Below are 17904 nucleotides of genomic sequence, written 5' to 3'. Positions count from 1 at the left end.
ACCCTTATTACATTCTTGGCAGGAAGCCTAGATATCCTGTCTCGGGAGCTTTGGGGCTTGGCTTTCTTAAAGGGGAAGGGTTGTTTTAAGATTTTTACACTGCTGTTGGGAGGAAATACTTCCCTGGACAATCAGCACTTTGAAGAAATAATTGAATAATGAAGCAAAGCTTTTAGTGATAGGGAACCAAGTTGAGTGACATTCAGCAAGGCTTCTTGGCTAGCTATCCAGATTAACATTTAAACGTGAGTTTACATACCCTTTCTGAGTTTTGGTCTAAAACTGGTTTTTGGTGAAGGTTAATTCTGTGCTTGGTGATGTTTAATTCCATGTTTATTGGTGGGATAATTTTCCCTATTCAGCTTCAACAAGCAACAGCTACTGTTGTGGTTTGATTATTTGTATTGTGTTTGAACTTTTTCTTGCCTCATGGTTCCTTTTTCTATCTGGGGAGGGGGTCTTCCTCACTGCTTTAGTATTATCTAGCACTGTCCTTTTGAGGTATACTTCCAAGAGGCTTTCTCTTGGGGTATACTTCCATGACCACCAAGCCACACCCACCAACTAAGCCATGCCCACAGAACTGGTTGTTAAAAAAACTGAATCCCACCCCTGGCAGACCTGCTACTCCTCTGGTTATAGAAAAGGAGCCAACATACAAATCCCCTGTGACAGGCAAGCTTCTGTACAAAAATAAATGAGATGAACACTTATTTCAGAAGAAGGTGTAAGTCCTTTATCATGTTGATTAAAGTTAAGGGATTGAGAGTTGAAAACAATAAAGGAAAGAGAAATGTATTGAATCCTGAAGAACATAGAACATCAAAGTTGGAAGGGAGTTTGGAGGTCATCTAGTCCAGCCCCCTGCCTGAGCAGGAGAGTCTATTCCACATACTAGCTTCTACCTAGGATTGAACTCACAGCCTCCTGCTTCTGAGGCAAGGGCTCCACTTCTAGGCCACCGTGTCCGCACTGGACTGATCTTGCGTACAACTAATCTTCTACATGAGAATATCCACAAACACATTTTTGTGTACAATAAATAAAAGTCAGGATTCAAAGAAACTGTTGAGATTACTGCATCACATAAAAGACTAATCCTAATTTACACCTAACTCAACATTTCCATCGAAGTTACTTATGACTAACCAACCCGCCTAGAGTTGTTGTTGGTTGATGGGTTTTTTGTTTATTTGCTTTTGGTCTGTTTTTAAAGCCCAACTGTAGGAAAAATGGATTTTCTTTCAAGGTTTGAATTTCCCAGGATTTTCTGATCTCTGTCCGCTATCTAGATTGGAGGTCAAGGTTTGTTTAATTCATTTATATAAGACAGTTCTTGGGATGTTTTCTTTCTCTCTCCTTACAGAATCATGGGTGTACAACCATGTACAGAATGGTTATAAATAACATTATAACATTTTTGAAATCCTTTAATGCTGCCTGATAGCTGGGTCCCTAAAGCGTAAATCAAAATGAGGCTTGAGGCATTTCAGGCTAATCAGTTGAGTCCGGAATAAAGTACCATGCTTGCAATAGTTTACAACCCTTGAAGTTTGAAATAGAATGAATAATCAAGTGACTTTTTAATAATATCCACAAGAGGATCAAGTATCTATGAATTAATTAGAAGAGTTCATTTAGAAAATGTAAAGAAGCGCAAATACTGAAGTAAGAGATATGCAGTATGTGAAGTAAGATATATTTAAGTTCAAAAAGCAATTATTGATCTAGAGAAGATATGCATAACTATGTGAAAACAAAACAAGGAGATTGAATTTTATGGCCTTTTTCTTTCTTGAGTTTTGATAGCTGAAGAAAAAGACATCATTTAAATCAAAAAGGTTTATAGCTCCACTTCAACATTTAAATCGAGAAGCAAAGGTTGGTATGCAGATTGCCTGTGTCAAAACAAGCATGCAATTTTATTTTAAAACCTTTTGGCACAATTGATGCAGTTGCAATTACTAGGCAGAGCGGGTCTTATTCAGTGCAGGAAAGACAATAATAGAGCAGTGCCATATTTAACCAAAAATCCAGTTGTTGGAATATGGAACTTAGATATTGTGGTGTCTGAAAAAGTTTCTTCTTCTTCTTCTTCTTCTTCTTCTTCTTCTTCTTCTTCTTCTTCTTCTTCTTCTTCTTCTTCTTCTTCTTCTTCTTCTTCTTCTTCTTCTTCTTCTTCTTCTTCTTCTTCTTCTTCTTCTTCTTCTTCTTCTTCTTCTTCTTCTTCTCCTTCTCCTTCTCCTTCTCCTTCTATTGCCAATCCTCCTCCTCCTCCTCCTCCTCCTCCTCCTCCTCCTCCTCCTCCTCCTCCTCCTTTTCTTCTGCTGCTGTTGCTGCTGCTTTTGCTTCATGTACATACACAATGCTTTTTAATTCACTTAGGAAGGAGCACATTTTCTTCAAAACAATTGTCCCTGACTTTTTTAACACATACTTTTTGCTTGCAAAGAGTCTTGAGTATTTTGCTTTAAATATTTAAAATATTGCCCTGAACTCTCTTGGAATATTAAGAAAGGGGGAGAGAAAGGGCTAAGTGGCTAAAATCCTAATCTTTGCAGAAAGTAAAACACATTCATTAACATTTTAAAATTTCTGTTGATAGTGGAGGTTCAGAAACACAAACTGAACCATCTTGTTGGGATGAATTATGATAGTGGTTCTCTTTGGGAGTAGGGAGAAACAACTGGAAAGTTTGCAGTCACATAATGTCATTCCCTATAGGACTATATTAATATTAAGATGAGTTAATATTTATTGTAGGCTACAGAAACATACTTCCTTACTATTAAAATACTGTTATGCTGCTTTTTTAGTTAAAAATTGAATCCCCATAGCAGCTCACAACCTAAATAAATTAATTAAATACTTAACAAGCAATAATTAAAACTGGTAGATTGTCTTATGTCTTGATGAAGCTACATGCTTTAATCTTGATCTTCTACCAGGAGCTACTGAAAGGAGGAAGAACTGCCAAGCAAACTTCAATAAATGGTTAAACATGGTTAATTCTGACTGTGGGTATTGCACTATAAGAGAGGGAAAAGTATGGCTGTTGGGAGGGAGACTGTATGATATTGAAGATTGAAACAGTACATTCTGTTTTGAGAGAAAAAAAAATTACAAAAGCATTGCTGTAAGGATTAGATCTGGACCTTTAGCTTTTCAATTCAAAGATTAGTATAAATTTAGATCCTGAGATCAGGGAAGTGAAACTGAAGTATTGTAGGAGTCAAGAGGGTAAGGTTGGTAGTACACTTCTTTTGATGAAAGTCTCAAATTCAGTCCTTGCTCGAAAACTGTTTAAATGTCTGATTTTTATTGGACTACTTCAAACACAAACCTATGGAAGAACTGGAACAAAAAGGGCATTTAGCACTGAATAATTTCAAACCAAAGAAAGAAGTTAGCAGTAATTACAAGATGCTGTATTTTTGACAAATTCAGATAGAAAAGCCAGAGCCAATGAAATAGATAAAATATAGTTATGTAGTCAAAAATTTGGAAGGTCTTGACTGTACAATACGATACGATACCTTTATTTCAGTCTTTGACAAGCATAAAATTAAAAATACAGAGCCTACAACATTTTTAGCTATAACATAAAAGGAGTCTACATCTAAAAAGCTATAGGGACATTTATTGTACAATTAAATGATGCAGAGATAAAAGCAATAGCATTGCTATAAAATCAAGATCTGTAAAAAATAAACCATATGGTGAAATATTTAAAAAGTAATTAAAGTTTAAGTTTTGAATATAATATAGTTAGATAAAATACCGCCCTATCTAAAATCTAACAGAATGAGCTGCAGCAACAAAAGCTGTGAAATTGAGTAACTGGAAGTTAGAAACAACAGTCAAGCATAAGCCAAGTCAAACTTGATTGGCTCCAGCTGCCATTCAATATCTGACAAATGTTACAGTACAGCTTGGAAACTTGGTAAGGAATGAGGATAAGATCAGTGCTAATGTCTCTGTAAAATGAGCACAAGAGCAGGATATAGCAATTACAATAGCACTTATATACTGCTTTACAATGCTTTACAGGCCTCTCTAAGTGGTTTACAGACTCAGTATATTGCCCCAACAATCTGGGTCCTCATTTTGCCCACCTCGAAAAATGGAAGGCTGAGTCAATCTTGAGCCTGGTGAAATTTGAACTGCCAAATTGGAGGTAGATGGCAATCAGCAGAAGTAGCCTGCAATACTACATTCTAACCACTGCATCACTGTGGCTATTATACTCAGTAGTTTTAATTTTTTGGCATTGCAAGGCCACAGAGCTCCTGGGAAGTTTCTAAAACAGCCAAGTAGAAGTTATTTCAGCAAGCAGAGTGAAGATCCTTCTATGGTTGGGGGATTCTACTGTATATATCTAATATAGGTAGTCGGCGTTACTACCTATTTTAGCATTTCAAAAAGAAGATGAGACTTGTGAGTTACTTTGGCTCTCTATGTCCAGTGTTCATATAGGAGGGTCCTGTCCTACTCTCCATCCAGGGAGATTAAATAGGTGTAGTAGATTTAAATTAAACAGCCCACATTTTGATCATTTGATCAGCAGGTTTCTCTTCCAGATGAACTGAAATTCAAGTGTCAGACTTTGCCTACTGGGATAAATGTTGCTTTTTGATTGAGCATATACAAGCATAAGCTGATCTCCATTTATACCAGCCTGCTCTCAATCACTGACTGGTATAAGCCACTCATCAGGGTATCTGGAAGACCTCAGTTAGACGTTTGAGTTTGACAAGCTCCAGGGAAGTCAAACTGGAAAAATAGATGCTAAAGAATGTCTTATTAGTTTCTTTGATTAGGGGATAAATGTATAATGGGAATAGAGTACAAGTTTTAATGAGAACTTTACCAAACAACAAGCCTAGGTAAATAAAAGTTTTAATATCTATTGCAATATGTTTATAGTAAAGGAGCAAAACTTTAGAATGCAGCTTTATACTGTATTTCTAAAAGACAATATAAGTGTCATGGGGAGATGTTTGCAGCTAACATGGTTGTATTTGTTTACTTATATAAGCTCCACTCACAAATAATTCTATGCTGAGTATATACCCCATTGGGATAAACAAGAATGGCTAAAGCAAGAATAACAGTTACAATTACAACAAAGTAATAATATTGACTCCACATCTGTTTGAGGAATATCATTTCCTCAATCACTTCTTTAAATGGCTTGCTGAAATAGCCAAGTCAATTATAGTTAAAGACCATAACAATTTATTTTATCTTATCTAGCCAAGTTTGTGAATCATTGCAAATGGCAAATGCTGATTGGAACATGGGTAGGGAGCTGTTCCAATGGAAAGAAATAGCAATGGAGAGTTTAGTTTCAAAATGTCTGATCATAATAGCCTTTCAAAAATAACACTTCATGTTAGTTCTTTTTGGATGGGTAGGCATACACCATGGGGGAAAGAAACTGACAAAGATTTCCAGTCCTGAACCAGGTAGGATTTTAAAGTTGAAAGCTAGCATCTTGAAATGTACCTGTTAGTAAATAAGTACAACTCTTCTTGGAGTGGTATTATTCAGGTGAACTAAGAGGCACCCTTAACTATTTAAGCCATTTTAGGGCAGCTGTTGCTTGTGGCTAATCATGTACAGGGCTGGAAGGGATCTTTGCCACAGGCAGGAGTCTTTATTCCATTCTGAACAAATAGTTGTCCTTTTTTTTATTCTTGAAAATCTGTCTCTGGTCTAAGATAGTAATAAATTGATTGATTGATTGATTCTTGAAAATCACCAGCGATGGATCCTCTACAACGAACGTTTGAACTTGCGTTTTGTCAGTTTGAGTTTATATACCCGTGTTCTTGATTTTTGCTTTATATTGAAAATATGGTCTTCTACAACATCACACCAAGTCCGTAAAGACATTTCCAGTCACTAATAAATGTGATTGTTTTCCTTTTCTTTTAATCAAGGCAAATCCATTTCCTCAGGTCTGCTAATTCTGTCATCTTCACCATCCATTCCCCCACTGAGGGTATTTCAGAGTCTTACCATTTTTGTGCATCAAATAATGTTGCAGTAGTTGCCATATATATAAAAAAATAATATTCCACAAATCTTTTCTAAGAATTTTATCATTTTTCAAGTTCTCACTTTGTGTACCATGCAGTGCTGAACTATAAATTTCAACGTGTGTGTGTGTGTGTGTGAGAGAGAGAGAGAGAGAGAGAGAGAGAGAGATTTAAAATTGTGCATAACTGGGACAGGATTCAATTCCCCAGCACAGAACATACAGATCCCAGGTTAAAACAGGTGTTGCCCTACATTTTTATTGCTTTAAGAATAGGGGATGACAAGATGATGGATTCACTTATGCTAACCTCTCTATATTGGCATTATATTTCTCTAACATTGCATTGGATGGTGCCAGCTTGCTAGTTAACTAACATTTATCTGCAAGCAAGAAATAACCTGACACAACCAAATCCTGCTACTGTTGAAGGCTTTTTTTTCCCCCGGGAGGGATCAGACTTGTCAACTAGCCAAAACACACCACAAAAAAATTAGTGATCAGAGATAACAAAATGGTAAGATGGTTTCATGCCAAGCTTAGCAATGTGGAAAAGTAAGGAATTATTTTTTAGGTAGGCACTTTATGCATTGATTCTTCCCGAGAGAGGCAAATTGGTTTACAATTTGGAATTACTCTTCCTTCATCTCCTTTAAAAGGGAAGGATATTTCAAAATATACTGCAGTGGAAGCCTTGAAGGATATGTTCTCAAAAAAATAAACAACAACAAAACAAAAACACCACTCTTCTATTTTCCCTGTGCTGCCAAAAAATGAAGCTGCAGCCTGCCCTGATGATTCTCACACAGGCAATACTTTTCCTCAAATCAAATCTGAAAACAGCTTAACTGTATCTATTTACCTCAGATAAACTCAAGTCAAAACAAGAGTTGTTGTGAATTTCAAATCTAAAATTCAGAGCAAATCAAGGGTGAGCCACATAAGCGTTTGGGGGAAGAATATTAGCCTGTCTCTCCTCTGTAGGCAAACAATCAATTTTTTTATATCTTTTGTAGAGACGGTTGGAAAAACACTGGGGTCAACTATTCCTTCAAAGAATGGCTGAAAAAGCAACAAAATAAACTCTTAAAAGTATATTGGCCTATTTTTCCTCCTCAGTATGCAAGTGACCAATCGTTCCCCACGCCCCATCTCTCTCTTTTGGGAGTGGGAGAGAAGATGTCGAGGTCACTGCTACCTGGAAAAATGCTTGAGAAAAACTCAGCATGTATTGAGCACCTTCAGGGCATAACAAGTTATGGGTCACATTAGAACAAAATTTTGCTTTGTTCCTCATTGGAAGAACAGAGTATGAGTAACATTAGAGTAGATTCGAAAGCTTCGTTGCACTATGTCTGGGAATAGCACTCCAGTGACTCTATTAGATTTTCTTTGGCTTCCCTGGGGCAGGTATAATATGAAATCTCAATGCTTAGTAAAAAAGTTGACCCCAAATGTGTATTACTGCTGTTCAGCAGAAAAGGGAACAGAGAATGTACGGCCCTTAATTCTGGATGCTTGTTCTCTTTTAAGGTGGGACAAGGCAATTGCTAATTTCCAGCTGCTTAGGCTGGAGATGACAAGTTTATATTTCTTTCACTATATCAAAAGCAGTTGCTTAGGGAATAGGGGAATGTGGTTTGTTTAATAACTCTAGCTAATATAAGGGCAGAACTCAAATATTATTATTTTTTCATTTATTCTGGGAATAGAGAGCCATGACTAACTGTGAATTGGACTTTGTTTACAATTCCTTTGCCACTCTTCAAGAATTTTGCTTGCCTTTTTCTTTCCCCTCTTTTTTCTCTCTTGTTCAGATGTCATGGTAACTCAGCTGGAGTGTTGATCAATGCTTTAATAAACCGATGTAAATATCATTTCCTATTCCTCTGTGCCAGTTTCCTCACCTTTATTTGCCAGCAACCCACCAAAGATTGTTCAGCTTTCAGATCCTTCCAGCTCTGTTTCTCTTTAGCACTCTTACTACCATATTCAGAGACAAAGTCTTCGACTTAGAAATCCTGATGCTGACAGTACCTGCATTGGTTCAACAATATGTATGTATGTATGTATGTATGTATGTATGTATGTATGTATGGCATTCGGCTTTGTTCGGGTATTTTCCCACGTCATAGTAGTTGTGCTTTTAAAGTTGTAGTGACGTTTCAGCAGAATCCCATCTGCCATCATCAGGCTTCTGCTGAAACGTCGCTACAACTTTAAAAGCACAACTACTATGACGTGGGAAAATACCCGAACAAAGCCGAATGCCATACATTCGCAGGTACCCAAGAAAACTTAAGAAAACTTAAGAAAACATATAAGAAAACACATTGCTGTTTGGAATTCAATCTCTATGGCTTCTCTTTGAAAAAAGATCTGAAAGCATGAATAGAAGAGATGATTCCATCAGACTATCAATTATTTGGAAGCCTGCACTCACAAACAAAACATCTCCACACCACTAGCCAGGCAAACACCTGGGCACAAACAGATCTCCCCTGATACCTCCAGCTCAAACACACTCCAAACAGGCACCCAGATGAAACCTAGCTTCCTAATAAATGATAGCCGTCCATTTACTCAGAGCCAAGCTGCACTAAAAGCCTCCAATACAGGAACACAATGTTGCCAGCCAATCAAGACACAAAAAAAGCCACAAAACAGACAGAAGATATTAGAAACACCATTCAAGCAGAACACAGCAAACTCCAAGACCAATAAACACAGACCAAGACTCCCAACCAATCAGGATGAAGAAAAAAAAAACATTCTGGCACAGCAGTAGGCTAGCCCCAAATTTAAAACTGAAACAACTGTAAAAGTCTGACTCACAGACGAACACAATACAGAAGCCTGATAATGGCAGATGAGATTCTGCCAAAACGTCGCTACAACTTTAAAAGCACAACTACAATGATGTGGGAAAATACCCAAACAAAGCTGAATAACATACATGTAAGTACTCGCGAAAACTTAAGAAAACACACACGCACACACACACACACACACTGTGTGGGGGGGAGGGATTATAAAAGAGTTGGAAATATTGCTCGAGTCCTATCTTAAGAACAACAGACAATGTGGTTATATGAAAGCTGCCTTCAAGTAGCACAATAATTGTCACATAGAAGACAGGACAGAATAATTATATAAGAGAACTATTCTAGAGAACTAACCAAGAGAATAGTTCTAGAAGACAGGACAGGAAACAATGATGCTTAAAGTACAAGGAAGTAGATTTAGGTTAGATCTCATGGAACATTTATAAATTATGAAAAGTATTTGCCAATGCAACTGACTGCATTGGGAGGCGATGGTTGTTCCTTCACTTAAGTTCTTGGCCATGTGTGCTAAATGCTGTATTACTAAAGTACAACAGTAGGCAGACAAGATTTCAACTGTTGAATTATACTAGACAATCTGTGCCCATTGGGTCTATCTATCTTCTATTTTTATTAAAGCCACAGGCCAGTCTTTCTTTCCTTCCTTCTTTCCTTCCTTCCTTCCTTCCTTCCTTCCTTCCTTCCTTCCTTTCTTCACCCTTTCTTTCTCTCTTTTCCTTCCTTCCTTTCCTCTCTCTCTGTTTCTTTGTTTCTTTCTCTCTATCTCCCTCTCCCTCCCTCTCATCCTTCCTGTCAAAGGATGTAATTATAGTAATATTGACTTTGAAAATCCTAGGACTTCCATCTGCCTAAGAGGGCACAACAAGCTATCTGCTGCCAGTATAAACATTTCTTTTCAGAGTTGCAATGTGGAACTTGTCCCCTTATCCAGGAGGTTCCAGTTTAAATCTTAAACCCACATTAATTGAATGGTTACTGTGGTTACAGAGCAGGCTGGAGCCTGTTAGCAAAAAAAAAAAGAATCTTATTATTCCTCCACTCTGCAGTGCTTAAGCAAGCCTGTAAATGGAGCAATGACAAAACTGACATTGCTTTGAGCTTAGTTCAGTTTCTCAAATGTTATCCTCTTTAATATGGTAATTTGGAAGTCCTAGGTTTTTTTTTTTTTCTTCTGCTTCACAAATGTTACACTTCTATCCCGGCCTTGCCAACACAACTGGGAATTCAGCTCAAGCCTCAGCACTCTGAATATGGGTCAAGGCTAAGTGGTCTAGTATGCACTTTGAGGTCATATCTTACTTTTACATTATGCATAAGTAGGGCAAGTTTAAGTCTCTTGCCAATGAGTATATAGTGCCAAGCTAACACTTATGGGCACTGGCCTAAATATTTTATGTTTTTAAGAATAGGCATAAATGCTATTCTTCCACTCCCTGCCTCTTTCTCTAGGGCCTATCTCTTTTTGTAATATTGTACTAGTTACGCTCCTCAAACTAATAAATATATTGTATTGCCAGCAAACTGCAACTCTGGGTGGCTTAGCCCTGAAACCAGCCAGCTCGGGGCGCTCCAGCAGCGAGCACGGATCGAAGCCTCGGAGACACGAGGTTTCGGTCTGTCGCCGAAGAAGCTCAAACCAGAAGTTGCAAACTGCAACTCTGATACAACTGGATCTCAGCCCAACCCATTTCACAGGGTTGTTGTTGAGTGGAAAAACTAACAAAGCGGTGGAAATGTTTTCTGCTTTGACTTATTTGTTAAAAAAATAAAATAAAGATGGAATATAAATAAATAAATAAATAAATAAGGGAAGCAGTAGTGAATCTCAGTCATCATGCTTGGTTTGCCACCCCATCACAGCTTACTTTTCAAAGCACTTTTAGAAAGTACTTTAACCTAGTTAAGGTAGCACACTTATTGCATTAGTCCATATACTTTCTCTATAGATTTTTTGTTCAACAATTTTGTAGCTGCCCTCTCCTTATCCCTTCTATCTCTGTTAACATGTGAAGGAGGAACAGTTCAAAAATGTACCATGATGAAACCACTAAAAAGTGTCAGACTGAAACCTGACAGGGTTAAAGGATCTTCCAGCACTCATTTTCATGTCATTCTTTCAAACAATAGAACAAGTGTTTGATGTTTCTCTAATATAATCTATGGACAGTCCTTCCCCACACCACCCTCTTAAAATCTAAAAGACGTTTGAATTGTACTGGTTGCTCTGGAATGGCAAACAATTCAACATGCATCCTCTTTTACACAGAATGTTCCTTAGTCTAGAATGTTACTTATCCATTCTCTACTCTCTCATCCACTTTCTCTACTCTAAATTGATCCTAAGAATTGCCTTAATTATGAAGGCAAATTATAAAAATTAAACCAATATTCATAACCACCAATCAAAACATCAAGATGGCTTGCAATGTAAAAATTACAGTTCGATTCAACTTACTAGTTTTTGAACAAAAATGGACTACATAATGTACAGAATTAGAGCTTTTGCCACCAGCAACTAATTATAGCGTGAAGTTGATCTGGCCTCTTTCTTTTGCCTTTTAATGTCCCCATGTCAGTGCCCTCATCTTATGTCTACAGAGATTCTCAGTCATCCATGTCATGGTTGTCTCAAAGGTGCTTTTTCAAGAGACAACTGGACTTTCTGGTTTTTCTTTGCAGACATTTTGCTTCTCATCCAAGAAGCTTCTTCAACTCTGGCTGGATGGTGGGGAATGGAAGGAAGGAAGGAAGGAAGGAAGGAAGGAAGGAAGGAAGGAAGGAAGGAAGGAAGGAAGGAAGGAAGGAAGGAAGGAAGGAAGGAAAAAAAGGGGGGGAAGCTTCCATTCTCCACCATTCAGTCAGAGCTGAAGAAGTTCTTGGATGAAAAGTGAAACATCTTTAGCACTCATGATGTTACCATGTTCGGCAATGAAACATTTGCAAGAAAACCACTAAGCTCGGAGAGCATTAAGGACCCCATATCTTACCAATGTTTTTTGCTGGACCCATGGTAAGGGGGTAAATAAATCTACTGATGGCAATATATAGTACATGTGTGACATAGCCAGAAGGCCTATGTGATATCATGTAATACTAATTAAGATGAAGATCAATGATAGTGCATTTTGTAAACAAAAAACAGAACTATCTCCCAACTATTATATTACCAAGTAGCTTGATACCTATGCTTCACTATGAAACAATGTGGTCAGGCTTAGTTTTTGCGGTGGAAAATAAGGGGGGGAAATTCTGCCTCTGCCTACCAGCATCCATCGGTATTCATCTGGCTAGTGTCCTGTCAGTGTGTGAGAGAGTTGAGGGCTGTTTAGAAAGTGAAACAGTATTTGCTGTGTGAGCAAGAAAGATACAGCAAGGAGCCTGGGCATGGCTTAGCTCAAAGCTGCTTGATGCTATGAAACTAAAAGTGAAACTCCTCTTCTCTGCTTGTGTTTTGCATTTGGAAGAGATTTCTTTTCAGGTGGGGAGGTGGAGTAGAATTCCTTAGCATCAGAGCAGGTTAATAATAATATAGGAAATACTAAAGTTCTGGTGGTCATTTTGAAAAATCCTTTCTAGAGGAACATACGTGCCAAATTAATATGGTGAGATGAGAGAAAATGCAATTAATTAATTAATTAATTAATTAATTTATTTATTTATTTTCATTTTGCTTGAACTGGAAGCAAATATATTTTTATTGTTTCATAAATGATAGTAGCTTGAGCATCATACTGGTTTTATTTACGATCTGTTATAGGAGCAAGCTGCTATCTGTTAGCTAGAGGGAGAACATTTATTGGTTTTTTTTGTGTGTTGCTAACATGCTGCGTTTGTCAGGAGTGAAGACAATCACTTGAGATCACCAAACTGCTTTAGAAGTAACCATAAAAGAGAAAGGTGGCATGTGAAAATGTTCTCACTGGTTTGTGTTTATGAAATAAAATCTGACAACGTATTGCTGTTTTTTATTGTTCTGATTTTTCAAAATATCCTAAGTATTCCAATGCAGTTTGAAATGTTTACTTAGGTATTTTAATTTTACGTAATGCTTTGCTAGGAGCAAGAACCAAGCTTTTTTTCAAACAAGTTTATTCCATGCTACAGTCCTACAAGATTCTGAACTATTAATAGTCAAGGCAAATTTTGCAGTAGATAAGAGTCAATGGAATCAAGAAGGACTTGTGGGCATGAAGAAACTCCAAACTAATGGCACATTTGACCTCTCCCTCGGGCTCAGCCTGGACATCTCCTACACGTTTTTTGTGACACACACACACACACACACACACACACACACACACCACGCACTCATGTCCATTATCTTTTACTACACTCTTGAACAGTATACTCACTGGTCAGGATACAGACATTTCTCAGATAGAAAAGATTTTAAAGAAAATCTTGAGATGAACTTTAAATTCTATAAGTTATATTTTATACATGTCCAGCAATATGTAGAATTTCCTGTTTCTGACTTTTCTTTAGGCCATTTTTGAAAGAGCATTTTGGCTGACACTGATTGGAAATGGTACTTCAAATAAAATGAGGCCAGGAAAATCTAGTCATCAAAGAAACAGGCTCATGGCATAATTAGAGGCTTACATAGAAGATGCAGAGTTTACTGGTATATTTGGCTGGAGGTGATTAGATTTACATCTTGAAGCTGAATTAAATATGGGCAATGTAATTGACTAATCAGAGGAAAATGTTCTTATGAGTAACATACATCTCATACATACTGTATTTAGATATACAATACCAAGATAATTCAAAGTATATATATTTTTCTAATTAAAATATTTCTATGTATATTATTTTAAATGTATGATGGTGTGACGGGTGGATAGATTACTCTATAGATGAATAATTTATTATATTTTTTTGAATATAAAAAGTGCTGGACAAAATTGTATTAGTAAACAATTTATTAGTTTTCTTATAAAGTATTAGAAAAGTATTCAAGCTTCCACGGTTCATACAAAATATTTCTAATATTATTTTTTTTACAGTAAAATTATTTTTGGAAATTATAATTTAATAAAATAAGATGCTGTAATGAATAAAAATGGAAGCGGTAAAGTGTATTCTAGAAGTTTTACATTTTAGAGTTTACATTTCATAGAAATCAATTAATTCTGAAAGCACACACTGTCAATTATTTGAAGTAGTAATTATCCAAAGTGGTAGGACTATTAACAGAAAACATACACTTAAATGAGTGTGCAGTATTAATCTAAAAGATCCAAGATAGCAATAGTGCAATAGCAATTAGACTTATATACAGGGGTGGGATTCAAAATTTCCTGGGTGGGCATGACCATGGTGGGTGTGGCCTATTGGAACTTCCAGGAGGGCCATTTTTCACCTTCCCCAGAGTCCGGAGGCTTCCCTTGGGCCTCTAGAAGGATGAAAATGGCCTCCCCAGGGTCCAGAGGCCCTTCAGAAGCCCAAAACAGGCCCATTTCCAGACTTCTGGAAGGCCTGTTTTTCACCCTCTCAGAGCCTCCACGCGGACCCTGCACTTACCTGCATCCAAAATGGGCCATGTGGAGACTCCTGGGAGGGGTGGGGTGGGATGGTCAGAGCCAGGCGGTTGGTTCAACTACTGGTTTGGGGAACCAGATGTAAATTTAACATCCAATTCACCCAAACCAATCCAAACCAGCTGAATCCCACCCCTGCTTATATACCACTTATATACCAGTGCTTTTACAGCCCTCTCTAAGTGGTTCACAGAGTCAGCATATTGTTCCCAAAAATCTGGGTCCTCATTTTACCAACCTTGGAAGGATGAAAGGATGAGTCAACCTTGAGCCTGGTGAGATTCAAACTCCTGAACTTCTGGCAATCGGCAATCAGCAAAATTAGCCTGCAATACTGCATTCTAACCACTATGCAATCTCGGCAAAGATGTTTTGTGGGTTTCATTTACATTATCCCAAGACGTTCTCAGATAAGGCTTGAATGACAGGCCCTTGTCAGGGTTCCAAGTAATAATACCATATCAAGCAAAACTCCAAGGCAAGTAGATTCCTCAAAGAACAGCTTTATTGGAAATATCATATTGCATAGATCTGGTGAAAACTGACTCTGGTGACTGCCATGGTTTTCACCTAATTAAAAGTAATTTTCCTACTTTCCCAAAACAATCAGTCACATGGTCCAATCACAGTGCAGTCTGTCTGCCAGGCGACATCACTCTGCCTTCTTCCAACCAGGTGTGGGAATGTCCTTGGTTCTCAAGAGAAAATGTTTTGTTTTGGCTACAGAATCCCAACTATCTCAAATCCACCCCTCCCTACCCCTCAACTCCAGTGTGATAACAGTGAAGCTGTCAAAAATGGATTCAGTCAGATCAGTTTCAGGTATTAACACCCCGATGCAAGCAATAGATCAAAACCCAGTTGATCTAAAAAAATATGGATCCCTCATTTGCAGAAAAACACTAGGAAAGGAGAGAAATGTGTATATTAGCTCAAGGAAGCATTACCAATTCAAAAGGACTATGAGAGCTATAAGAATTGGGTGTTTCTTCTAATAAATCATACAAACTTACAAGCTTGGATTTTAAACTTAAAGAGTTTAGGTGTCGATCAGATATCGTACAATTTCAGAACTAACAATGTTTAGTTGTTTTTAATTCACTGCTTTAAACATTTCTTTTCAAGGCTTTCTCTACCTGGTGGGAACTTTTCTCTTTGAAACTGAAAGTTATGTAGTCGACTGTCATGTTTTTGCCTTTTTGTGTGTTTGTTTCACCCCAGGGGATCAAGACCATTTGTAAAAATTATAAAGTAGATACATGGTAAATAATGTTAGATCTGAGGATGTTTCTATTCAAAGTAAGACTTAATTTTCTGTCTTTTTTCTTGTTTTGTCCAGAAAATAATTTGCAAATACCGCAATATAAGGAGACACTGTGATTTAATATATGTACTGCAAAATGTGTTTATAAATGTACAAAATGAAATGTTATTTCAAACTGGTTTTCAGATATTAAACTTAATTATAATTAATTAAAAAGTTCTGTTCTTTAATAGTTTATCAACTATTGTCAACTTTTAACTTTTCTATATTCTGTTTCAGGACATTAATAAATGTGATTTTTTTAAAAATTCTCCATTTAATACCAGTGACTTTGTGTATTCAAAGTTTAAAACCACAACTATGGCATATAGTGCTGTGTTTAAAACAGCAACCTGCCCAAACCCAACCAAGAAACCACTATCAGAGCTCCTAATTTCCTGACCCAAATGCCAGGAAGTTAATGTAAAAAATTTTTAAAAAAAGATTGAACCAAACAAGAGTTAAAAGAAATGATGGAAAAGAAAGGAGAAAGGTAAAATATTCTGAATTCTATAAACTCTGTTTCAATAGCTACTCTTTGGGGCAGAAATAGGCATACAGATGCACATGTAAAAACTCTTGTTCTTATTGCCTGACTCTACAAATAACTGAGGAGCTTTGTGCTGCTGTAGCTAAATCTTTCAAATTGTCTTCAATGGCAGCTCAATGGAGAATATGGTCTACTAACTCAGAAAGAAGAAAGTTAATATCTGCAACAAACTTGTAGGTGTGTCAGATAATCTAGAGCAGGGGTGTCAAACTCAAGGCCTGCAGGCTGGATCTGGCCCGCATTGTGGTTGGATCCAGCCCACAGGGCCATCCCGGACTACCTCAGTTCCTTCAGCACAGTCTGCTCGTGTTGCTTCAGCCTGGTCTACCCAATGCAGAGAGGAAAGATCAAGTCAGCAAAGCTTCAGCCCAGTCTTCCTGGTGCAAAGAAGAAAGATCAGGCCAATGTAACTTCAGCTGGGTCTACTCAATTAGGCCAGTGTGACTTCAGCCCAGTCTACTCAATGTGAAAAGGAAACATGCCAGCAGTTTGGGGAGTGGCATCAAATTGGCCATGCCCAGCTATTCAGCCACACCCACCCAGTCAGCCACACCTCCCCGGCCCTTTAAGGTCAACCACAGCCCTAATGCGGCCCTCAAAGAAATTGAGTTTGCCACCCCTGATTTAGATAAAAGCCAACCCATTACAGCCACTGACTGGCATTGTTCCTCTATGAATATAGTATTATATTCAGAAGATCCGTAGGCCCATATTGCTGCTACTTGAACGCATGAATTTAGTATTCTCCTTAAATAAAGGCAAAACATATTGGTGAGCTACAGCTGCATTTTTTCAATTGAACCCATACCAATGAAGGCTCTGTAATCTATTCAGCTTTCTTCCTCCACCTTATGATTACCTCTCATTAAAAAAAGAAAACATTTACTCGTGGAACTTATTAAAAAAACCCACAACCTTAATATTTTCCCATTTTATTTCTCTTCATTCTTTAATGAGCTATTAAATTTGTGTAGTAAATACCAACTCTTCCTTGCTTTTTCTAAGGATATTTCCCACAGCTAAATATTTATGAAGTGATTAGCTGAACATCAGAGTACAGTAGAAAGTATGTGAAATTGCTATGCGATACTAAAATTGAAAATATTCTGTGTGGTGGTATTATAAAATAATTATGCTTCTAAACAGCTTTAATTTCCAAAGAAATCTGACGAAGCAAATTGCTGATATTAGATCATAAAAAACACTTAATTATTGCATTCACACTTTAAGATACAAAGTGAGGCATAATGCTTATTCTCAGCAAATGGATAGATATTTGGTTAGCCCTTGTTTGTGAAGGTATTGAAAGAAGAAAATACCAATAAAAGCCCATTATTTTATTTAACTTCAGTGGCATGTTGTGATCATAGATCCAAGAGAAATGGCTGCTATAGAGAGAAAGAAGCTTGCTGATACAAGTTAAAACAAGTAAAATTAGACAAAGCCACAATACAATATCCATCAAATTGAAGCTAAACATAACTTGCTGCTTCGACTCAATTGGCACAGTGAGTTATCCCTTTAGTTATTTATTGGAAAATGTTAAATTGTTATTTGGATCAGTTATCAGAAGTCAGTAGCAGGCCTTGAATCTCTGTGTTTACATATTTTTTCTTTCA

This window comes from Pseudonaja textilis, chromosome 8, assembly GCF_049901715.1.
Source record: "Pseudonaja textilis isolate UNSWEBS1 chromosome 8, rPseTex1.2, whole genome shotgun sequence".
NCBI lineage: Eukaryota > Metazoa > Chordata > Lepidosauria > Squamata > Elapidae > Pseudonaja > Pseudonaja textilis.
The sequence above is the reverse complement of the archived record's forward strand: the minus strand, read 5'-3'. Positions refer to the sequence as shown.